Source organism: Bufo bufo, chromosome 1 (genome assembly GCF_905171765.1).
Source record: "Bufo bufo chromosome 1, aBufBuf1.1, whole genome shotgun sequence".
NCBI lineage: Eukaryota > Metazoa > Chordata > Amphibia > Anura > Bufonidae > Bufo > Bufo bufo.
Genome location: NC_053389.1, coordinates 210,139,676 through 210,165,953, shown reverse-complemented (window position 1 = coordinate 210,165,953; position 26,278 = coordinate 210,139,676). Strand labels below are relative to the sequence as shown.

At 44.6% G+C, this 26,278-nt stretch overlaps 1 protein-coding gene across 1 annotated transcript in view; it reads left to right on the top strand.

Annotated features, from left to right (window-relative positions):
- The window catches only part of ODAD1 (outer dynein arm docking complex subunit 1), a 179,116-nt gene that overhangs the window by 72,188 nt on the left and 80,650 nt on the right, over window positions 1-26,278 (top strand). The window lies entirely within an intron of this gene.

Below are 26,278 nucleotides of genomic sequence, written 5' to 3'. Positions count from 1 at the left end.
TTTGTGATATGGCAAGAAAAAAGCAGCTAAGTAAAGAAAAACGAGTCGCCATCATTACTTTAAGAAATGAAGGTCAGTCAGTCAGCCGAAAAATTGGGAAAACTTTGAAAGTAAGGGCTATTTGACCATGAAGGAGAGTGATGGGGTGCTGCGCCAGATGACCTGGCCTCCACAGTCACCGGTCCTGAACCCAATCGAGATGGTTTGGGGTGAGCTGGACAGCAGAGTGAAGGCAAAAGGGCAAACAATTGCTAAGTATCTATGGGAACTCCTTCAAGACTGTTGGAAGACCATTTCAGGGGACTACCTCTTGAAGCTCATCAAGAGAATGCCAAGAGTGTGCAAAGCAGTAATCAAAGCAAAAGGTGGCTACTTTGAAGAACCTAGAATATGACATATTTTCAGTTGTTTCACACTTGTTTGTTATGTATATAATTCCACATGTGTTAATTCATAGTTTTGATGCCTTCATAGTCATGAAAATAAAGAAAATTCTTTAAATGAGAAGGTGTGTCCAAACTTTTGGTCTGTACTGTACATTATAAGAAATGTGTAATTGTACACATATGGGACTGATGAAGGAACTGGTGATGTCTCGAAAGCTTGCTATGCAACATCATTACTTCTATTTTTGTTAGCCATTAAAAGGTATCAAACCTGCAATACTCTTATTTTGTTTCTCTTAATGAGAGCCCTAAACCCATTGTACACATATATACAGAGTAGAAGACTCCATTCCAAAATCTAGGTGGGCCATGCTCCTCATGCAGAGCCCTCCTCTGACTTCTGCAGTACTGCAGATAATTTGTGTTAGGCCTAATGTCCACAGCTAGATTAGAGAACCAAGTTGTACAGATGCATAATGTGGCCTGCTATGAGAATTTATTACCCTCTCACTGGAGCAGTGAGAGCTTGCAAGAAATTGTGTACATTTAGAAGCAGCGGTGGATCCGTCAAAGTTATGTAGAGGCAGGCGCAAGGGAATATTAAGACCGGAATCTAAAACACCGGTCTTAGTAAATGACCCCCATAATCTAGACTAGATCTTGGTGAGAGGCAGAATCAGAGGCAATTTTCACAGCAATGCCCATAACCTGTACAGTCATTTCTCTATCTGTACCAAGCGCTGGTTTGGCAACATAATTGACTCATTCAGTGCTTATTTTAATGTTATACTGGGCTTACAAGACAAATGTTAAATGTGTAAATTCAACCAGATAAATGTTTAGGCGCAGGTACGATATATCCATGTTCTGGCTGGTGATGCCACCATAGAAAACATTTGATTTAGACTAGTAGAAATGTGTTTTTTCTTTTGCTTAGTGTTTGGGATTTACATATTAATGACCTATCCTCAGGATAGGTCATCAATATGAGATCGTCGGGGGTCAGATTTCAGGCACCCCTGCCGATCATCTATTTGAGGAGGTCACAGTGCTCCTGTAAGTGCTGCTGCCTCCTTGCAGCTTAGCAAGCACAATGCTGTACATTGGAGAACACAGCATCTGTGCTTGGTATTGCAGCCCAGGCCCTTTCACTTGAATGTGGCTGAGCTGCGCCTAGGCCATGTGACCGATGAACATGACATCATTAGGCTAGCAAGAGACCAAAGCGCCCATGGAGCACTGCGGCTCTTCATACAGCTGATCGGCGGGGATCCTAGGAATCAGACCCCTGCCGATCTCACGAGGATAGGTCATCAATATGTAAACCCCCCAGGGAACCCTTCCTTTTAAGGTTTGTATTTTTTTTCCTTTGCTCTGAGGAGTTAGGTGTATTGCTGTATGGTGGTCCCACATGGTGTTCATGACACGCTCTTACATCAAGCATTTTACAGTTTTCTAAGTGAATCCCCTTTTTTTTAAATCATTATACCTTTTGGCAGAGGGTTATATAAGGTCATGAATGTTACATACATATAGTGAAAAACAATACAGCTCCGCTGTCTGGCACTGCGATGTGCAGCGGAGATGTGACTTACTGCTTTGCAGTAATATCGCTTTATAAGCTGTGCTCCATAAATGTGTTACAAGTTGCTAAAATATAGGCAGAAAACAAGGTTACAATATGTTTACTTGTCCTTATAATTTAAAGTGGCATATTCCTCTTCTTGGGTTCAGATGCCCCAGGCTCACTGTAATGTTTTTCTCTCTCCTTTAAAGGTAGCCTAGGAAAAAAAGCAAGCTGTCTTAGAAGATTTAGATTATCACACTTTGGAGGAAAATATACTTTTACAAATAAAGTGCTCTACAATGATGACCTTCTTTGTACTCAGCAGAATGCATAGAGGACAAGCTGGCCAAGTGAAAAACATGTAATATGGGCTGGGAAATCAAAAGAATTTTGCAGTGAGGCAACGTCAACATTTTAAAAAGGGATTCCTACAAAGGACATGTATCACCCATAGCAGGATAGGGGGAAAATGTAGGACTGTTGGGGGCTCTACCACTGGGACCCCTACAGTTACTTAATGGTTGTCTCCGTCAGTGTCATACTGGGCCACCAGAGTTCCAGAGGATCCTGGGGCGGGCCCAAGCTCTGACAATAATGGACTCCTAATTAGGGATGAGCGAACCCGAACTGTATAGTTCGGGTTCGTACCGAATTTTGGGGTGTCCGTGACACAGACCCGAACATTTTCGTAAAAGTCTGGGTTCGGGTTCGGTGTTCGGCGCTTTCTTGGCGCTTTTTGAAAGGCTGCAAAGCAGCCAATCAACAAGCGTCATACTACTTGCCCCAAGAGGCCATCACAGCCTTGCCTACTATTGGCATGGCTGTGATTGGCCAGTGCAGCATGTGACCCAGCCTCTATATAAGCTTGGGTCACGTTGCGCTGCACGTCACTCTGCTGATTCAAGCATAGGGAGAGGTTGCAGCTGCGACGTTAGGGCGAGATTAGGCAGATTAACTCCTCCAAAAGACTTCATTCTGTGATCGATCTGCAGCTGTGGATCATTGAAGTGCTAATATTGACTTGCTCACTTTTTTGAGGCTACCCAGAGCGTTTTTAGATCACTTTTTTTCTGGGGTGATCGGCGGCCATTTTGTGACTTGTGGTGCGCCAGCACAAGCTATCACCAAGTGTATTTAACCATCGATAGTGTGGTTATTTTGTGCTATATCCTACATCAGCTGCAGGCTGAGCCTGTGTCACTGAAGTGCATTTAACCATCAACAGTCTGGTTATTTTTTGGCCATATACTAAATCTGGTGCAGGCTGAGCCTGTGTCACCCAAGTGCATTTAACCATCAACAGTGTGGTTATTTTTTGGCCATAGACTACATCAGGGGCAAGTTGAGCCTGTCACCCAGCGTCTAAAAAATAGACCTGACATTTCTATTCAACCAAATCTGTAGTGTTTTAGCTGGTCAAGTTATTTGTAGTGACCGTAAAAGCAGACTTTTTGTTCTGGGTTGAAAAACTATTCCCAAATTTGCTATTCTCAAAATAACTAGTTTCTGCTATATGAGGCCTACTTGAAATCTATCCCAAAAAGGATATCTTACATTGAAGGTGCTGATAGTGTCATTCAGAAAAACCTAAGACACACGCTACCGTGCAGATAGAAGTCTAATTCTGTGATTAAACCTATACCTGTCACACAGCGCAAAAAAAAAACAGGCCTCACATTTCTATTCAACCAAATCTGTACTGTTTTAGCTGGTCAAGTTATTTGTAGTGACCGTAAAAGCACATTTTTTGTTCTGGGTTGAAAAACTATTCCCAAATTTGCCATTCTCAAAATTGTGGTGAACGGGAACAATGAGGAAAACATCTAATAAGGGACGCGGACGTGGACGTGGACATGGTCGTGGTGGTGTTAGTGGACCCTCTGGTGCTGGGAGAGGACGTGGCCGTTCTGCCACAGCCACACGTCCTTGTGTACCAACTACCTCAGGTCCCAGTAGCCGCCAGAATTTACAGCCATATTTGGTGGGGCCCAATGCCGTTCTAAGGATGGTAAGGCCTGAGCAGGTACAGGCATTAGTCAATTGGGTGGCCGACAGTGCATCCAGCATGTTCACATTATCTCCCACCCAGTCTTCTGCAGAAAGCGCACAGATGGCGCATGAAAACCAAGCCCATCAGTCTGTCACATCACCCCCATGCATATCAGGGAAACTGTCTGAGCCTCAAGTTATGCAGCAGTCTCTTATGCTGTTTGAAGACTCTGCTGCCAGGGTTTCCCAAGGGCATCCACCTAGCTCTTCCCCAGGGGTGGAAGAGATAGAATGCACTAACGCACAACCACTTATGTTTCCTGATGATGAGGACATGGGAATACCACCTCAGCACGTCTCTGATGATGACGAAACACAGGTGCCAACTGCCGCGTCTTTCTGCAGTGTGCAGACTGAACAGGAGGTCAGGGATCAAGACTGGGTGGAAGACGATGCAGGGGACGATGAGGTCCTAGACCCCACATGGAATGAAGGTCGTGCCACTGACTTTCAGAGTTCGGAGGAAGAGGCAGTGGTGAGACCGAGCCAACAGCGTAGCAAAAGAGGGAGCAGTGGGCAAAATCAGAACACCCGCCGCCAAGAGACTCCGCCTGCTACTGACCGCTGCCATCTGGGACCGAGCACCCCAAAGGCAGCTTCAAGGAGTTCCCTGGCATGGCACTTCTTCAAACAATGTGCTGACGACAAGACCCGAGTGGTTTGCACGCTGTGCCATCAGAGCCTGAAGCGAGGCATTAACGTTCTGAACCTTAGCACAACCTGCATGACCAGGCACCTGCATGCAAAGCATGAACTGCAGTGGAGTAAACACCTTAAAAACAAGGAACTCACTCAGGCTCCCCCTGCTACCTCTTCTGCTGCTGCCGCCTCGGCCTCTTCTGCTGCTGCCGCCTCGGCCTCTTCTACTGCCGCCGCCTCGGCCTCTTCTGCTGCCGCCGCCTCGGCCTCTTCCTCTGCCTCTGGAGGAACGTTAGCACCTGCCACCCAGCAAACATGGGATGTACCACCAACACCACCACCTGCGTCACCAAGCATCTCAACCATGTCACACGGCAGCGTTCAGCTCTCCATCTCACAAACATTTGAGAGAAAGCGTAAATTCCCACCTAGCCACCCTCGATCCCTGGCCCTGAATGCCAGCATTTCTAAACTACTGGCCTATGAAATGCTGTCATTTAGGCTGGTGGACACACACAGCTTCAAACAGCTCATGTCCCTTGCTGTCCCACAGTATGTTGTTCCCAGCCGCCACTACTTCTCCAAGAGAGCCGTGCCTTCCCTGCACAAACAAGTGTCCGATAAAATCAAGTGTGCACTGCGCAACGCCATCTGTGGCAAGGTCCACCTAACCACAGATACGTGGACCAGTAAGCACGGCCAGGGACACTATATCTCCCTAACTGCACACTGGGTAAATGTAGTGGCGGCTGGGCCCCAGGCGGAGAGCACGTCCTTCCGCCGCCAAGGATCGCAGGGCAACATTCTTTGCCTCCTGTCTCCTCCTCCTCCTACTCAGCTTCCTCCTCCTCTTCTTCCACCTGCTCATCCAGTCAGCCACACACCTTCACCACCAACTTCAGCACAGCCCGGGGTAAACGTCAGCAGGCCATTCTGAAACTCATATGTTTGGGGGACAGGCCCCACACCGCACAGGAGTTGTGGCGGGGTATAGAACAACAGACCGACGAGTGGTTGCTGCCGGTGAGCCTCAAGCCCGGCCTGGTGGTGTGCGATAATGGGCGAAATCTCGTTGCAGCTCTGGGACTAGCCGGTTTGACGCACATCCCTTGCCTGGCGCATGTGCTGAATTTGGTGGTGCAGAAGTTCATTCGCAACTACCCCGACATGTCAGAGCTGCTGCATAAAGTGCGGGCCGTCTGTTCGCGCTTCCGGCGTTCACACCCTGCCGCTGCTCGCCTGTCTGCGCTACAGCGTAACTTCGGCCTTCCCGCTCACCGCCTCATATGCGACGTACCCACCAGGTGGAACTCCACCTTGCATATGCTGGACAGACTGTGCGAGCAGCAGCAGGCCATAGTGGAGTTTCACCTGCAGCACGCACGAGTCAGTCGCACTGCGGATCAGACACACTTCACCACCAATGACTGGGCCTCCATGCGAGACCTGTGTGCCCTGTTGCGTTGTTTCGAGTACTCCACCAACATGGCCAGTGGCGATGACGCCGTTATCAGCGTTACAATACCACTTCTATGTCTCCTTGAGAAAACACTTAGGGCGATGATGGAAGAGGAGGTGGCCCAGGAGGAAGAGGAGGAAGAGGGGTCATTTTTAGCACTTTCAGGCCAGTCTCTTCGAAGTGACTCAGAGGGAGGTTTTTTGCAACACCAGAGGCCAGGTACAAATGTGGCCAGACAGGGCCCACTACTGGAGGACGAGGAGGACGAGGATGAGGAGGAGGTGGAGGAGGATGAGGATAAAGCATGTTCACAGCGGGGTGGCACCCAAAGCAGCTCGGGCCCATCACTGGTGCGTGGCTGGGGGGAAACTCAGGACGATGACGATACGCCTCCCACAGAGGACAGCTTGTCCTTACCTCTGGGCAGCCTGGCACACATGAGTGACTACATGCTGCAGTGCCTGCGCAACGACAGCAGAGTTGCCCACATTTTAACGTGTGCGGACTACTGGGTTGCCACCCTGCTGGATCCCCGGTACAAAGACAATGTGCCCACCTTACTTCCTACGCTGGAGCGTGATAGGAAGATGCGCGAGTACAAGCGCACGTTGGTAGACGCGCTACTGAGAGCATTCCCAAATGTCACAGGGGAACCAGTGGAAGCCCAAGGCGAAGGCAGAGGAGGAGCAAGAGGTCGCCAACGCAGCTGTGTCACGGCCAGCTCCTCTGAGGGCAGGGTTAGCATGGCAGAGATGTGGAAAAGTTTTGTCAACACGCCACAGCTAACTGCACCACCACCTGATACGGAACGTGTTAGCAGGAGGCAACATTTCACTAACATGGTGGAACAGTACCTGTGCACACCCCTCCACGTACTGACTGATGGTTCGGCCCCATTCAACTTCTGGGTCTCCGAATTGTCCACGTGGCCAGAGCTAACTTTTATTGCCTTGGAGGTGCTGGCCTGCCCGGCGGCCAGCGTTTTGTCTGAACGTGTATTCAGCACGGCAGGGGGTGTCATTACAGACAAACGCAGCCGCCTGTCTACAGCCAATGTGGACAAGCTGACGTTCATAAAAATGAACCATGCATGGATCCCACAGGACCTGTCCATCCCTTGTGCAGATTAGATATTAACTACCTCCCCTTAACAATATATTATTCTACTCCAGGGCACTTCCTCATTCAATACTATTTTTAATTTCATTTTACCATTATATTGCGGGGCAACCCAAAGTTAAATGAACCTCTCCTCTGTCTGGGTGCCGGGGCCTAAATGTGTGACAGTGGCCTGTTCCAGTGGTGGGTGACGTGAAGCCTGATTCTCTGCTATGACATGAAGACTTATTCTGTGCTGACATGAAGCCAGATTCTCTGTTACGCGACCTCTCTCCTCTGCCTGGGTGCCTGGGCCTAAATGTGTGACAGTGGCCTGTTCCAGTGGTGGGTGACGTGAAGCCTGATTCTCTGCTATGACATGAAGACAGATTCTGCGCTGACATAAGGCCAGATTCTCTGTTACGGGACCTCTCTCCTCTGCCTGGGTGCCTGGGCCTAAATGTGTGACAGTGGCCTGTTCCAGTGGTGGGTGACGTGAAGCCTGATTCTCTGCTATGACATGAAGACTGATTCTGCGCTGACATAAGGCCAGATTCTCTGTTACGGGACCTCTCTCCTCTGCCTGGGTGCCTGGGCCTAAATGTGTGACAGTGGCCTGTTCCAGTGGTGGGTGACGTGAAGCCTGATTCTCTGCTATGACATGAAGACAGATTCTGCGCTGACATAAGGCCAGATTCTCTGTTACGGGACCTCTCTCCTCTGCCTGGGTGCCTGGGCCTAAATATGTGACAGTGGCCTGTTCCAGTGGTGGGTGACGTGAAGCCTGATTCTCTGCTACGACATGAAGACAGATTCTGCGCTGACATAAGGCCAGATTCTCTGTTACGGGACCTCTCTCCTCTGCCTGGGTGCCTGGGCCTAAATGTGTGACAGTGGCCTGTTCCAGTGGTGGGTGACGTGAAGCCTGATTCTCTGCTATGACATGAAGACAGATTCTGCGCTGACATAAGGCCAGATTCTCTGTTACGGGACCTCTCTCCTCTGCCTGGGTCCCTGGGCCTAAATATGTGACAGTGGCCTGTTCCAGTGGTGGGTGACGTGAAGCCTGATTCTCTGCTATGACATGAAGACAGATTCTGCGCTGACATAAGGCCAGATTCTCTGTTACGGGACCTCTCTCCTCTGCCTGGGTGCCTGGGCCTAAATATGTGACAGTGGCCTCTTCCAGTGGTGGGTGACATGAAGCCAGATTCTCTGCTATGGCATGAAGAGACTGATTCTCTGCTGACATGAAGCCAGATTCTTTGCTATGGCTTGAAGAGACTGATTCTCTGCTATGGGACCTCTGTCCAATTGATATTGGGTCATTTTTTTATTTATTTTTTTATTTTAATTAATTTCCCTATCCACATTTGTTTGCAGGGGATTTGCCTACATGTTGCTGCCTTTTGCAGCCCTCTAGCTCTTTCCTGGGCTGTTTTACCGCCTTTTTAGTGTCCAAAAGTTCGGGTCCCCATTGACTTCAATAGGGTTCCGGTTCGGGACGGAGTTCGGTTCCGGTTCGGATCCCGAACCCGAACATTTCCGGGAAGTTCGGCCGAACTTCTCGAACCCGAACATCCAGGTGTTCGCTCAACTCTACTCCTAATAAAACAGGACCCTTACCCCTTAGGGACCGGGCTCATTTTCACCTTCAGGACCAGGCCATTTTTTTTGCAAATCTGACCAGTGTCACTTTATGTGGTGATAACTTTAAAACACTTTGACTTGTCCAGGCAGGGACAAAAGGAAAAAAAAGGAGAGGGGATTAGTCACAGGCCCATTGGGGAGAAAAGGGTCTGGGATGTCCTGGCAGGACCGTAGATAATGGTTCTAGGTGTATTTAGTTACTGGGGAGGTAATAGGCTGCCACAGGTATGCAGTCCAGATAAGGGAAATCCTATATGGACGTGATACAGAATGAAGAGAGGGAAGGAAAAAGAAACCTGTTTCTGGCGCCAGATACCTCTGAAGTGATAACCCACTAGATAATGATTAGTGGCTAGTTGTGGGATATCTTCAATTGGTTGCCCTTAAATTCAACAGCAGTAACTTAAAAAGCACATGCACCTTTTTATATAATAGTCGAGTCATATAATAATAACGGTGTTATAAAATATGGTAAAATCGTTAGAATAAAAACAATGAAAGACACTCACTTCACCCAGGAGGGGCAGGGTGGGATAAAGCTCAGGACACCCATTAACCAGATGTACCAAGTGTGACTGCCGTTAATTCCGGAGACTCTACAGGCGACCCAGGCGCAGGAGGAAGCAGAGTGGGTGTCTTGAGCTTTATCCCACCCTGCCCCTCCTGGGTGAAGTGAGTGTCTTTCATCGCTTTTATTCTAACGATTTTACCATATTTTATAACACCGTTATCATTATATGACTCGACTATTATATAAAAAGGTACATGTGCTTTTTAAGTTACTGCTGTTGAATTTAAGGGCAACCAATTGAAGATATCCCACAACTAGCCACTAATCATTATCTAGTGGGTTATCACTTCAGAGGTATCTGGCGCCACCATATAGAGGTTTCTTTTTCCTTCCCTCTCTTCATTTTGACTTGTCCAGGCCATTCTGAGAATGTTTTTTCGTCACATATTGTACTTCATGAGTAAAAAATATTAATTTTTATTTATAAAAAAAATACAAAATTTGGCAAAAATTTGAAAAAATTAGCAAATTTACAAGTTTCAATTTCTCTACTACTATAATACATAGTAATACCTACAAAAATAGTTATTACTTTACCTTCCCATATGTCTACTTGATGTTTGGATCATTTTGGGAATTACATTTTATTTTTGGGGGATGTTACAAGGCTTAGAAGTTTAGAAGCAAATCTTGAAATTTTTCTGAAATTTTCAAAAACCCACTTTTCAAGGACCAGTTCAGATCTGAAGTCACTTTGTGAGGCTTACATAATAGAAACCACCTAAAAAGGACCCTATTCTAAAAACGACACCCCTCAAGGTATTCAAAACTGATTTTTACAAACTTTGTTAACCCTTTAGGTGTTCCACAAGAGTTAATGGAAAATAGAGATACAATTTCAAAATTTCACTTTTTTGGCAGATTTTCCATTTTAATATTTTTTTTCCAGTTACAAATCAAGGGTTAACAACCAAACCAAACTCAATATTTATGGTAGTTTACAGAAACACCCCATATGTGGTCGTAAACCGCTGTACGGGCACACGGCAGGGCGCAGAAGGAAAGGAATGCCATACGGTTTTTGGAAGGCAGATTTTGCTGGACTGGTTTTTTGACACCATGTCCCATTTGAAGCCCCCCCTGATGCACCCCTAGAGTAGAAACTCCAAAAAAAGTGACCCCATTTTAGAAACTACGGTATAGGGTGGCAGTTTTGTTGGTACTATTTTAGGGTACATATGATTTTTGGTTGCTCTATATTACACTTTTTTTGAGGCAAGGTAACAAGAAATAGCTGTTTTGGCACCAATTTTTTTTTTTTTTTTTACAACATTCACCTGACAGGTCAGATCATGGGTTTTTTTTATAGACCAGGTTGTCATGGACGCGGCAATACCTAATATGTATACTTTTTTTTTATTTATGTAAGTTTTACACAATGATTTCATTTTTGAAACAAACAAAATCATGGTTTAGTGTTTCCATAGTCTGAGAGCCATTGTTTTTTCAGTTTTTGGGCAATTATCTTGGGTAGAGTATGATTTTTGTGGGATGAGATGACGGTTTGATTGGCACTATTTTAGGGTGCGTATGACTTTTTGATCGCTTGCTATTACACTTTTTGTGATGTAAGGTGACAAAAAATTGCTTTTTTTACACCGTTTTTATTTTTATTTTTTTACGATGTTCACCTGAGGGGTTAGGTTATGTGATATTTTTTATAGAGAAAGTTATTACGGACGCGGCGATACCTAATATGTATACATTTTTTTTATTTATGTAAGTTTTACACAATGATTTCATTTTTTAAACGAAAAAAATCATGTTTTAGTGTCTCTATAATCTGAGAGCCATAGTTTTTTTCGTTTTTGGGCGATTATCTTAGGTAGGGTCTCCTTTTTTGCGGAATGAGATGACGGTTTGATTGGTACTATTTTGGTGGCATGGGCCTTTTTTCTCGCTTGCTGTTGTACTTTTTGTGACATAAGGTGACAAAAAAATTGTTTATTTAGCACAGTTTTTATTTTTTACAGTGTTCATCTGAGGGGTTAGGTCATGTGATATGTTTATAGAGCCGGTCGATACGGACAAGGCAATACCTAATATGTCAACTTTTTTTATTTTCCCCTATTTTTTACCAACTTTTTTTTACTTTATTTAGGGAAAATTACGTTTTTGTTTTTTTTTTAGTTGAAACTTTTTTTACCTGAAATTTTTTGGGGAGAAAACTTTATTTTTTCAACTTTTTTTTCACTTTATTTTTTGTTCTACTTTGGGACTTCAACTTTTGGGGGTCTAATCCTTTACAATGCATTCCAATACTTCTGTATTGGAATGCATTGGCTGTATGAGTAATATAGGGTGTATTACTCATACAGCTTCTGGCCTGTGAGATCCAGGAGGCTGAATCTCACAAGTCGTCACCGGAAGGCAGCACAGATGCCTAAGGAAGGCATCGCGCTGCCTTCCATGCCATCAGGTCCCCCCTACAGCCCCATGGGGACCCGATGGCACCGCCGCCGCCGCAATAGGTAAAAGCCGCAAACCGCAGGTCTGAATTGACCTGCGGTTTGCGGCGATCGCCGACACAGGGGGGTACGGGACCCCCCCCCCCCCGCGCATTTAGCCAAAGTGCCTGCTCAATGATTTGAGCAGGCACCTTGTTTCGATCACCGCCCGCCGAGCGGTGGTGATCGGAAATACATAGGACGTACCGGTACGCCCTATGTCCTAAACAGGTTAAGGTACTGTATGTACAAAGGGTGGGCCCTCAGAATCATTTTCTGTGTTGGGCCCAATGGACTTCAGTCCCACATTGGTGTCTAGTTTCCCATTCCTTCTTACGGTACTTGGCTGTCTCCATCAGTCTCATACACATTGAATATAGCTGCGCATGCCGGACCACTGCGCCATACAAACTCTTTCCCACTGTGGTGAGGGAATGAACAAAAAATAATTATGTAAAAGTGGAAAAATTTGCCACCAATGCACTGCAATGGAGTCCAATAAATCCTTAAAGGGGTTGTCTCACTTCAGCAAATAGCTTTTACAATGTAAAGAAAGTTAATACAAGGCACTTACTAATGCATTGTTATTGTCCATATTGCCTGGCCTAATTAATTTTCCATCACATTATACACTGTTCCTATCCAGGGGTTATGACCACCCTGCAATCCAGCAGCAGTGGCTGTGCTTGCATGCTATAGAAAAAAAGTGCAAGTCTTTCTGGTGGCCAGGACTGTGGGAGCACGCATAGGAACACCTGCACAGCAGCTCCTGCCCATCTTGTATCTGCGCAGCAGTGGTGGTTGTAACTAGTGATGAGTGAAGTTATGAAAAATTTGATTTCGCTGCTTTGATTTGTGACGGGCGTGTATGTAGCAGTCGCAATGATGGGGAACAGCGATCATGCTTCATTGCTCATCACAGCATCTACAATTGAGGCCTTTCAGGGGTTAATCAGGTTAAAAAAATACTCTGCAAATCCATTTGCTTGTGGAGAGGCTATCACTGCCACCTTGATAGAAAACACTGCGTGAAATCTCGTGCAGTGACGTCATCACTGATGATGTCACCACACCTGGCCAGTGCGCTCGCGTGTTGATGTCACACATCACCCCGTGCAAAATTTCGCACAGTATAGTCAATCAAGATGGCCACGACGGCCTCTCCATAAGCAAATGGATGACGTGTTTTTTTTTTTTTTGTTTTTTTAACACCATTTCAGGAAAAGTCTATTTGTTTGGCTTTAAGTCGCTCAACACTAGTCGTAACCCCTGGATATGAAAAATGAAGCAGGCCAGTATAGGAGGCAATATGGAGAATCACAATACATTAGTAAGTGCCTGGTATTAACTTTCTCTACATGATAAATGCCACTTGCTGAAGTGAAACAACCCCTTTCAAAAACCATTCTGGGAATACCTGTTTTAACTGATGTTCCATTTAAAATCAAGAAAAGAAAACCTTAAACGGGTTTTCCCATCTCCGACAATAGGGGGCATATCGCTAGGATATGCCCCCATTGTCTGACCCGCACCCGCACCTACAATGAGAACGGAGCCGGGAAATGAACGGAGGGCGCACTCCAGCCACAGCGCTCCCCGCTTCGTTCTCGTTGATAGGTGCGGGTCCCAGCGGTGGGACCCGCACCTATCAGACAATGGGGGCATATACTAGCGATATGCCCCTACTTATGGCCTCAATCGGACCATCTGCGCATGCGCCGGCACCCTCCCAAGCCTGTAATTGAATCCAGCGCCCGAGAGAAGAGCGCTGGTTTCAATTACAGGCTTGGGAGGGTGCCAGGGTGCCGGCGCATGCGCAGATGGTCCGATTGAGGCCAATGCCCATAAGTATCTATCGGGCATGCGCGGCAACTGACAGAATCGGGGAATGTAAGAGCCGCCCAGCGCAGTGAATAATAATGAGCTGGGCGGCGCTAGGAAGCGACAGTTGAGGCACGTCTGGGCACGAAGGTAGGAGAAAAAACGTCCCTTGGGCATAAAGAAATGTGAAAAAACGCCCCTTGGGCATAAAGAAATGTGATTGACAGATCAATATAAAGTTGTTTTTACATGGTTTACAATGCGGACAGGGGGTACTCTTATAGGGCCTGTCAGTGTCCTTTTAAGCACTGCAGCAAATGAAATATATATATATATATATATATATATATATATATATATACACACAGATCTTATACTCACAAAAGATGTATTAAATCACAAATATCATAAAAGCCAGATGTCCGTCCCCGACCCAGGTTTCACCTCACTTTTTCAAGGGCATTAACTCTCGTTAGGTCTTAACTCCTTAACCACCTCCGGACCGCCTAACGCAGGATTGCGTTCCGGAGGTGGCAGCGCTGCGCAGAGTCACGCATATACGCGTCATCTCGCGAGACGCGAGATTTCGCTCAAAGCCGGCCCGCGCATGCGCATCGCGGGCCGGCAAAATTAAAAGAAGTATTTCGTCACCAGCCTGCCAGCAACGATCATTGGCTGGCAGGCTGGCGATTTTCAAAAAATCCAATCCAAAGTCATATAACAGATCATATTAGTAAATATGATCTGTTATATGGCTTGTCTGCTCCTGTGCTGGTCCTTTTCGTCGGTTGGATCCAGCACAGGAGCAGACTGAACTGTGAGTAGCACCAACACTACACCTTAGCCCCAGATCACCCACCTGCACCCCAATTAACCCTTTGATCACCCCTTTGATCGCCCCTGTCAATCACTAGTGAAAGGAAAAAAAGTGATCAGTGTAAACTGTCACTTTTTTTTTTTCACTGGTATTGGCTGTTAGGTTTTAGGGATAGTTTAGGCCCCTTGGTTAGGTAGTTAGCGTCAGTTAGCGCCCACCCCACCGCACCACAATCACTTTTATTCGCTGTTTAGCGTATCGCTAATCAGCATTTGTACTTTTATAGTATCTGTAAGTGATCAAAACTGATCACGGTCAGATCTATAATAGTATTAGTGTCACTTTAGTTTGCCCTCCACCCAAAACGCAGTGTTTGCCCGATCAGGCCTGATCGGTCGCCCACACGTGCGTTCACCCACGCCCGCCCCACCGCAGTGACAAAAAATTATTATTTTTTGATCACTGCACATTCATTTTACACGCACTGCGGCGATAAAAAAATCAGTTTTGATATTTTTTATCAACCGCAGCAGCCTCCGGTACTTCGCTAGCCTCCCCTTTGTAAGACAGGTTTGCTTTTTTTCTTGGGTAGTCTCAGGGAATACCCCTAAATTTAGTAGTCCAAAATGTCAAACAGGGGGTATTCTTCTGAAGAGGCCTACAGGATTCTGACCCAGTCGGATGAGGAATGGGAACCCTCATCTGACGAATCTAGCGGGTCAGAATATGAACCTGTGGAAAGCAGTGGCTCTCTGTCCCAAAGTTCGGACGAGGAGGTGGAGGTCCCTGGCAGCACCAGGCGTACCCGGCCCCATGTCGCTAGACCACAGGTTACGCAGGATCCGCTTCAAGAGCAGCAGAGTGGGGCTGTCGCTGCCGGATCACGTGGTGAGGCATACACCAGCAGCGCAGCCCTTCCTGGACCTAGTACCAGCACTGCCGTACAACATGGTGAAGTAGCGAGCACCAGAAGGGCAGTTGAAGCTGGTACGGTGGCACGTGCAATAGTTACCCCGTCGCAGCCACCGCAAAGACAGGCCCGTAGAGCCCCTAGAGTCCCTGAGGTGCTGGCAAATCCTGATTGGCAGTCACCAACTTCAGCCGCACCAGTAGTTCCCCCTTTCACCGCCCAGTCTGGAGTTCGGGTTGAGACGGCTCAAATCGGTTCGGCCCTGGGATTTTTTGAGCTGTTCTTGACTGCGGAGCTCTTGGACTTAGTCGTGGCAGAGACCAACCAATATGCCACACAATTTATAACCGCTAACCCGGGAAGCTATTATGCCCAGCCTTTCCGGTGGAAACCAGTCCAAGTTTCCGAACTTAAAATTTTTTTGTGCCTTCTCCTCAACATGGGCCTGACAAAAAAGCATGAATTGCGGTCATATTGGTCAACGCACCCAATTCATCACATGCCCATGTTCTCTGCTGCTATGTCCAGGACACGATTTGAGACCATCCTACGTTTTCTGCATTTTAGCGACAATACCACCTCCCGTCCCAGAGGCCACCCTGCTTTTGACCGGCTCCACAAAATTCGGCCCCTCATAGACCATTTCAACCTGAAATTTGCAGATTTGTATACCCCTGAGCAAAACATCTGCGTAGACGAGTCCCTAATACATTTTACCGGGCGCCTTGGCTTCAAACAATACATCCCAAGCAAGCGTGCCCGGTATGGGGTCAAATTGTATAAGCTCTGTGAAAGGGCCACAGGCTATACCCACAAATTTCGGATCTATGAGGGAAAAGATCAGACCCTGGAGCCGGTCGGTTGCCCTGACTACCTGGGGAGCAGTGGGAAGACAGTCTGGGACTTGGTGTCACCCTTATTCGGCAAGGGGTACCATCTTTATGTGGACAATTTCTACACAAGTGTGGCCCTCTTTAGGCATTTGTTTATAGAACGGATTTGCGCCTGTGGCACCGCGCGAACTAGTCGCGTGGGCTTCCCCCAACGGCTTGTAACCACCCGTCTTGCAAGGGGGCAGAGGGCTGCCTTGTGTAACGAAGAACTGCTCGCGGTGAAATGGAGAGACGCGTGACGTTTACATGCTCTCCTCCATTCACGCAGACACGACAATCCAAATTGAGCGAGCAACCCGTGTCATTGAAAAGCCCCTCTGTGTCCACGACTATAATGCGCTCATGGGAGGGGTGGACTTCAATGACCAGATGTTGTCTCCGTATTTAGTTTCCCGCAGAACCAGACGCTGGTATAAGAAGGTGTCTGTATATTTAATTCAATTGGCGCTCTACAATAGTTTTGTTCTCTACAGTAAGGCTGGGAGAACAGGATCCTTCCTCAAATTCCAGGAAGAGATCATCGAGAACCTCCTTTACCCAGGAGGTTCCGTGGCCCCATCCACCAGTGTAGTTAGCCGTCTACACGAGCGACATTTCCCCAGTGTCGTTCCTGGTACCTCAACCCAACCGTCACCCCGAAAAAGATGTTGTGTCTGTAGCAGGAGTGGAATAAGGCGTGACACCCGCTATTTCTGTCCTGACTGTGCTGACCACCCTGCCCTATGCTATGGAGAGTGTTTCCGGAAGTACCACACACAGGTACACCTAGCATAGGGATCACATCTCACCAGGACAGGCACACAGGGCTATTAGGGCCCATTCACTCACAGCTGCTGCAAACCTCTCCTTTCACCTGGGATAAAGTGCATAACGTACTTCGCCACATCTTTGGGCGATTTGCGCTTTGCACATTGTCCCATGGGGAAGGAGAGGTTTGTTCTATAAAAGGTAAAAAAAACTAAACAAAAAAAAAAATACCGATAAGTAAAAAAGTTAAATGTTCAGTTAAAAAAGTTTAAAAAAAGTTTCTATGTTCTGTTCAACAGTTAATAAAGTTATTGCTTTGCGGCCTGGTTTTTTCTTTTTTGTTTTGTTTTTTTTACCTTTCAGGTGGACCAACCGATCGACTAGCTGCAGCACTGATGTGCATTCGGACAGAAGCATTGCGCTGCTGTCAGATTACACGCAAGTCGGTGTATGCGGCGCTGCAAGACGAGATTTCTCCTCTGCAGTAAAAGATACGTTTGCCGAGGCATATGAGCTGAGGAGGTGGCGGTGTTCATATACTTTGGCAAACACTTTGTATATATAAAAAAAAAAATCCCGGCAATGATTTATTCATCCACATCGATTGATGTGAATGGAGAAATCTGGTTTGCCAGGGCATACGAGCTGAAGTGGGTATGGATGTTGGGCGGAGCTCCTATGTCCTGGCAGACGCCTTTCCCCTCCTTTTTCTTTTTTTGGCAGAGATTTTTTCATCCACATTGATCGATGCGAATGAAGAAATCTGTGCCGTTCATTTTTTTCTTTCAGCCCAGAGGCTGAACGGAAAAAAAAAATCTCATTACCCGTATGCTCAATATAAGGAGAATAGCAGAAACTCCTAATGCTGGGCATACATGTAATGATTGCGGAGACCCTCAAATGCCAGGGCAGTACAAACACCCCACAAATAACACCATTTTGGAAAGAAGACACCCCAAGGTATTCGCTGAGGGGCATATTGAGTCCATGAAAGATTGAAATTTTTGTCCCAAGTTAGCGGAAAGGGAGACTTTGTGAGAACAAAATCAAAAAAATCTATTTCCGCTAACTTGTGCCAAAATTTTTTTTTTCAATGAACTCGCCATGCCCCTCATTGAATACCTTGGGGTGTCTTCTTTCCAAAATGGGGTCACATGTGGGGTATTTATACTGCCCTGGCATTTTAGGGGCCCCAAAGCGTGAGAAGAAGTCTGGTATCCAAATGTCTAAAAATGCCCTCCTAAAAGGAATTTGGGCACCTTTGCCCACCTAGGCTGCAAAAAAGTGTCACACATGTGGTATCTCCGTATTCAGCAGAAGTTGGGGAATATGTTTTGGGGTGTCATTTTACATATACCCATGCTGGGTGAGATAAATATCTTGGTCAAATGCCAACTTTGTATAAAAAAAATGGGAAAAGTTGTCTTTTGCCAAGATATTTCTCTCACCCAGCATGGGTATATGTAAAATGACACCCCAAAACACATTCCCCACCTTCTCCTGAGTACGGAGATACCAGATGTGTGACACTTTTTTGCAGCCTAGGTGGGCAAAGGGGCCCACATTCCAAAGAGCACCTTTCGGATTTCACAGGTCATTTACCTACTTACCAGACATTAGGGCCCCTGGAAAATGCCAGGGCAGTATAACTACCCCACAAGTGACCCCATTTTGGAAAGAAGACACCCCAAGGTATTCCGTGAGGGGCATGGCAAGTTCCTAGAATTTTTTATTTTTTGTCACAAGTTAGTGGAAAATGATGATTTTTTTTTTTTTTTTTCATACAAAGTCTCATATTCCACTAACTTGTGACAAAAAATAAAAACTTCCATGAACTCACTATGCCCATCAGCGAATACCTTGGGGTCTCTTCTTTCCAAAATGGGGTCACTTGTGGGGTAGTTATACTGCCCTGGCATTCTAGGGGCCCAAATGTGTGGTAAGGAGTTTGAAATCAAATTCTGAAAAAAATGACCTGTCAAATCCGAAAGGTGCTCTTTGGAATATGGGCCCCTTTGCCCACCTAGGCTGCAAAAAAGTGTCACACATCTGGTATCTCCGTACTCAGGAGAAGGTGGGGAATGTGTTTTGGGGTGTCATTTTACATATACCCATGCTGGGTGAGAGAAATATCTTGGCAAAAGACAACTTTTCCCATTTTTTTATACAAAGTTGGCATTTGACCAAGATATTTATCTCACCCAGCATGGGTATATGTAAAAAGACACCCCAAAACACATTCCTCAACTTCTCCTGAGTACGGGGATACCAGATGTGTGACACTTTTTTGCAGCCTAGGTGGGCAAAGGGGCCCACATTCCAAAGAGCACCTTTTGGATTTCATAGGTCATTTTTTACTGAATTTGATTTCAAACTCCTTACCACACATTTGGGCCCCTAGAATGCCAGGGCAGTATAACTACCCCACAAGTGACCCCATTTTGGAAAGAAGAGACCCCAAGGTATTCGCTGATGGGCATAGTGAGTTCATGGAAGTTTTTATTTTTTGTCACAAGTTAGTGGAATATGAGACTTTGTATGAAAAAAAATAAAAAAAAATAAATCATCATTTTCCACTAACTTGTGACAAAAAATAAAAAATTCTAGGAACTCGCCATGCCCCTCACGGAATACCTTGGGGTGTCTTCTTTCCAAAATGGGGTCACTTGTGGGGTAGTTATACTGCCCTGGCATTCTAGGGGCCCAAATGTGTGGTAAGGAGTTTGAAATCAAATTCTGAAAAAAATGACCTGTCAAATCCGAAAGGTGCTCTTTGGAATATGGGCCCCTTTGCCCACCTAGGCTGCAAAAAAGTGTCACACATCTGGTATCTCCGTACTCAGGAGAAGGTGGGGAATGTGTTTTGGGGTGTCATTTTATATATACCCATGCTGGGTGAGATAAATATCTTGGTCAAATGCCAACTTTGTATAAAAAAATGGGAAAAGTTGTCTTTTGCCAAGATATTTCTCTCACCCAGCATGGGTATATATAAAATGACACCCCAAAACACATTCCCCACCTTCTCCTGAGTACGGAGATACCAGATGTGTGACACTTTTTTGCAGCCTAGGTGGGCAAAGGGGCCCATATTCCAAAGAGCACCTTTCGGATTTGACAGGTCATTTTTTTCAGAATTTGATTTCAAACTCCTTACCACACATTTGGGCCCCTAGAATGCCAGGGCAGTATAACTACCCCACAAGTGACCCCATTTTGGAAAGAAGAGACCCCAAGGTATTTCGTGATGGGCATAGTGAGTTCATAGAAGTTTTTATTTTTTGTCACAAGTTAGTGGAATATGAGACTTTGTAAGAAAAAAAAAATAAAAAATAAAATCATCATTTTCCGCTAACTTGTGACAAAAAATAAAAAGTTCGATGAACTCACTATGCCCATCAGCGAATACCTTAGGGTGTGTACTTTCCGAAATGGGGTCATTTGTGGGGTGTTTGTACTGTCTGGCCATTGTAGAACCTCAGGAAACATGACAGGTGCTCAGAAAGTCAGAGCTGCTTCAAAAAGCGGAAATTCACATTTTTGTACCATAGTTTGTAAACGCTATAACTTTTACCCAAACCATTTTTTTTTTACCCAAACATTTTTTTTTTATCAAAGACATGTAGAACTATAAATTTAGAGCAAAATTTCTATATGGATGTCGTTTTTTTTTGCAAAATTTTACAACTGAAAGTGAAAAATGTCATTTTTTTGCAAAAAAATCGTTAAATTTCGATTAATAACAAAAAAAGTAAAAATGTCAGCAGCAATGAAATACCACCAAATGAAAGCTCTATTAGTGAGAAGAAAAGGAGGTAAAATTCATTTGGGTGGTAAGTTGCATGACCGAGCAATAAACGGTGAAAGTAGTGTAGGTCAGAAGTGTAAAAAGTGGCCTGGTCTTTCAGGGTGTTTAAGCACTGGGGGCTGAAGTGGTTAAGGACCGGGCTCATTTTCACCTTAAGGACCAGGCCATTTTTTGCAAATCTGACCAGTGTCACTTTATGTGGTGATAACTTCAAAACGCTTTGACTTATCCAGGCCATTCTGAGATTATTTTCTCCTCACGTATTGTACTTCATGACACTGGTAAAATGGAGTCAAAAAAAAAATAATTTTTATTTTACATTCCCCATATGTCTACTTCATGTTTGGATCATTTTGGGAATGACATTTTATTTTTTGGCGATGTTACAAGGCCGGGCGGAGGTGATCGGAAATACACATGACGTACCGGTACGTCATGTGTCCTTAACCACTTCCCATCTGGGCCCTTTGCCCCCTTCCTGACCAGGCCAAATTTTGCAAAACTGACATATCTCAATTTATGTGGTAATAACTTTGGAACGCCTTTATTTATCCAAGTCATTCAGACATTCTTTTCTCGTGACACATTGTACTTCATGATAGTCATAAATTTGAGTCAAAATATTTCACCTTTATTTATGAAAAAATCCCAAATTTACCCAAAAATTTGAAAAATTCGCAATTTTCTAAATTTCAATTTCTCTGCTTTTAAAACAGAAAGTGATACCTCATAAAATATTTATTATTTAACATTCCCCATATGTCTACTTTATGTTGGTATCATTTTGGAAATGTCATTTTATTAGACGTTAGAAGACTTAGAAGTTTAGAAGGAATTCTTCAAATTTTTAAGAAAATTGCCAAAACCCACTTTATAAGGACCAGTTCAGGTCTGAAGTCACTTTGTGGGGCCTACATAGTGGATACCCCCATAAATGACCCCATTGTAGAAACTACACCCCTCAAGGTATTCAAAACCGATTTTACAAACTTTGTTAACTCTTTAGGCGTTCCACAAGAATTAAAGGAAAATGGAGATCAAATTTTTGAATTTCACTTTTTTGGCAGATTTTCCATTTTAATTAATTTTTTTCTTTAACACATCGATGGTTAACAGCCAAACAAAACTCAATATTTATTACCCAGATTCTGCGGTTTACAGAAACACCCCACATGTGGTCATAAACTGCTGTATGGGCACACGGCAGGGCGCAGAAGAAAAGGAACTCCACATGGTTTTTAGATGCCATGTCCCATTTGAAGCCCCCTGATGCACCCTTACAGTAGAAACTCCCAAGAAGTGACCCCATTTTGGAAACTAGGGGATAAGGTGCCAGTTTTATTAGTACTATTTTTGGGTACATATGATTTTTTGATCATTCATTATAACACTTTATGGGGCAAGGTGACCAAAAAATTGGTTGTTTTAGCACAGTTTCTATTTATTTATTTTTACAGCGTTCACCTGAGGGGTTCAGTCAAGTGACATTTTTATAGAGCAGATTGTTACGGACGTGGCGATACCTAATACCTAAATGTATACTTTTTCTCATTTATTAAAGTTTTACACAATAATAGCATTTTTGAAACAAAAAAATTATGTTTTAATGTGTCCATGTTCTGAGAGCTATATTTTTTTTTAATTTTTTTTGAGATTTTCTTATGTAGGGGCTCATTTTTTGCGGGATGAGGTGACTGTTTTATTGGTACTATTTTGTGGGACATACGTGTTTTTGATCACTTGGTGTTGCACCTTTTGTGATGCAAGGTGACAAAAATTGCTTGTTTTGACACAGTTTTTTTTTTTTTTTTTTTACGGTGTTCACCCGAGGGGTTAGGTCATGTGATATTTTTATAGAGCTGGTTTATACGGACGCGGCGATACCTAATATGTATACTTTTTTTTATTTTTTCTATTTTTAACTTTTTTTTTTCATTCCTTACTTGGGGACTTTTTTTTTTTACATGTGAAACTTTTTTTATTTTTTTTATTTTAAACCTTTTATTTTTATTTTTTTTATTTTACACTTTTCGTCCCCCATAAGGTCATACAAGACCTCTGGGGGACATTTACTTCACTTTTTCATTTTTTTTTTCACTGTTGATTTCTCCTGTAACTGGGGCTGACATAGTAGCCCCAGTTACAGGACAAATGCACCCCTAAAGAGGCTGTACAGCAGCAATCCAGCGCTGTACAGCCTCACAGCAGGGCTGATCGAGGTCTCTGAGAGACCTCACACAGCTCCTGCACACTCCGGTCACGGCGGTCACATGACCGCCGGGCCGGAACAGGAAGCGCACAGCGCACAGCGCTGTGAGCGCTGTGTCTGCAGCGATCGTGAAGGCAGGGACACCTGGGAACTGTCCCTGCCTTGTCTTAGGCTGGGTTCAGACCTGAGCGTATTTGATATGCGCGTTTAACGCGCGTTTTTGTTGCGCGTTTCTATGCGCGTTTTTTGCAATAGTAAACGCGCGTTTGACGCGCGTTTGTGTGATTGACTGCAATGTCCTATGGCCACAAACGCGCGTCAAAACGCCCCAAAGAAGCTCAAGAACTTGTTTGAGCGTAGGGCGTTTTTCAGCGCGTTCAAACGCGCTGTAAAACGCTCAAGTGAGAACCAGGGCCATAGGGAAGCATTGGTTTTCATGTGTTGAGCGTTTTACAGCACGTTTGAACGCGCTGTAAAACGCTCAAGTGTGAACCCAGCCTTAGGGTTGCCCTGCTGTCACTGACAGCGGGCAACCCGATCAGCAGCTGCACGATTAGCGTGCAGCTGCTATTTCTGACAGGACGTTTTAAAACGTGCTGTCAGAAATAGACGTCCACCCATAGGACGTTTATAGTCTATGGGCGGACGTGAGGCGGTTAAGTACCGGGACAACATGCCGTACCGGTACGTCATGTGTCCGGAAGAGGTTAAATACTGCCCTTCATTTGGGCGGGTCTTATATATTCAAATAAAAAAAAATTAAGAAAATAAATATTTCATCCATAACAATAATATCACATAAATACAGTATATCAAGTACCTCTATCTCAAACAGTTCACAATATGACTTCAGATCCAGTCACTATATAAACACTTCGCTAACAGGTCTCATTAGACTGGTCAGGCATTAGATGCAACCACTCCCCTTCAGGGTTCCTTTTTAAGTTCTCAAAACCAAGTCCGTGTTTAGACCTTTAGGTTGGAGTGAATTCATACAGTAAATCCACTCCACCTCTTTTTGATTTCTTTGTTTCACCGGATGTCCACCTCTCCATTTTTTGCAAACTAGTAAGGATGGGAAGGGGGCTCATCAGACGAACCATTCTCTTGCCTGGGTGCTGTCAAGTATAGAACGGACGAACTGAACACTGAGATTAAAGTCAATGATGCAGATATCCTAAAGCCTCATTCACACGGCAGTGTTCCACGTCCATGGACAACACGTCCATGGACAGCCCATGTACCCATTCATTTTAATGTGTGTATACACACATCAGTTTTTTACCACTGTACGCGGGTCCGTGTTTTTAGCACGGATGCATGCTCTATTTTTTTCCATCGCACCCATTATAGTCTATGGGTCTGTGAAAACCACGGATGCAACACAGATGCCATCCGTTTTTCTTGGATCATTAGGAAGAGATGCTTTGAAAATTATTTTTCAGCTGTGCAGTGTCAGTGAAACACAGATAACACATGAAGAGCAAAAAACAGACACACGGACCCAACACGGATCTATCATAGACATCTGCACTGAGGAATCATTGACCATCCTTTCACGGATTTTATATCGGACACTGATGTGTGAATGAGGCTTAAGACTAGTGTTACAAACGCCAGTCTTAGTATAAAGTCAGTTGGAGCAGAATGCGTTAAATTTATTAAGGGGCACAGGCCTCAATACATTTGGTGCATCTCCAGGAAGTCTGTGCACCAGATATTCAAATCTACACCAGTTCAGGCATTTCATGTGTTTAGTTTTTTTGTTTTTTTTACTTATGTGAAAAACAGATGACAACTGGAAAAATTGACAAAGTGAACACAGACAGACTAAATTCTGATTCAACACAGGAGAAAAACCTTCAGTTTTAAAGGACTTCTGTCATTAGGAACATCATTATTAAACTGGCTGACATGTGCTAATGTCACCTGAAGCTAATAATCTTTGGGGGTCAGTTATCAAACTGGTGTAAAATAGAACTGGCTTAGCTGCCCATAGCAACCAATCAGATTCCACCTTTCATTTTTCACAGCTGCTTTGGAAAATGAAAGGTGGAATCTGATTGGTTGCTATGGGCAACTAAGCCAGTTCTATTTTACACCAGTTTGATAAATGACTCCCTTTGTCCGTTCTTTCTATGTTTCTTCGATTTTGTGAAAAATGAACTTTTATTTTATTCAAATGAGCCTCTAGCAGCAATGGGGGTGTTACTACTAGAGGCTCCTTTCTCCCTCATCATGTTGATTGACAGGGCCAGACAGCATGACGTGAACACTGCTTGTCCCTGTGATATAACATGACGAGAGGGTGGCCAGAGGAGGTAGCACTGAGTCTCTAGGAGTAAGGGTAGCACCCCCATTGCTCCTAGAGGCTCATTTACGTAAAAGTTATTTCATAGAAAGAAGGGACAAAGACGGTTAGCTTCATCTGACATTAGCACATGTCTAAAGTCAGCCAGTTTAATAACAATGTCCCGGAGGACAGAAACCCTTTAACAGACAGAACTTGGACAGGTTTTACCTCATTCGTCTGAATAAAGCCCTAGCATGCGTTCTCAGCTAACCCTGACACATTATTCCACTAGAGTAAGGGGCGTTAGCTGCCAGGGACATTCCAGACCCTACTTCCCACAGGCGCTAATAGTATTTGGCAGGTTAGGGCATACTTGTGTGAGCTTCCCCGCCCCCCCATGTTATCCCCAACAGCAAAAGGATTCATTGCATTTCTACCCAGAACATAAATATGGTTACTAAATCATATGAGATTAATAGCCAAAATTCATTATTAACAGTGGCCACTTTCACAGTAGTTTTTTGGCACTGGTCCAAAAACTGCCACTTTTTTTTATTAGAGCTACAGTATATGCTGAGAAACTGGACATTTCTCATTTCCATGGTGCCCACAATGGAAAAGAAAAACGGCCATGTCTCTTCTACTAAAAGAAAATCAATATCAACCACCCTTAGCTACTGCTATAACTTCTGCTGTTCTTTTCCAGCAATTTTTCTGGCTACCTTTTTCAGCAAAACAGATCAGATGTTTGCCAAATGTAAATAGAGAATTATGTAATATACTATAGAGTTTTTTTTTTGTGGTTTTATCATTTCCGCCATTTTTTTTTATTTTTCAAAATGCAGGATGCTCCAAGTATGGAGCTTTTTACATAGGAACCAGATTCATGTGGAAAATTTGTGCTAAAAGAAAAT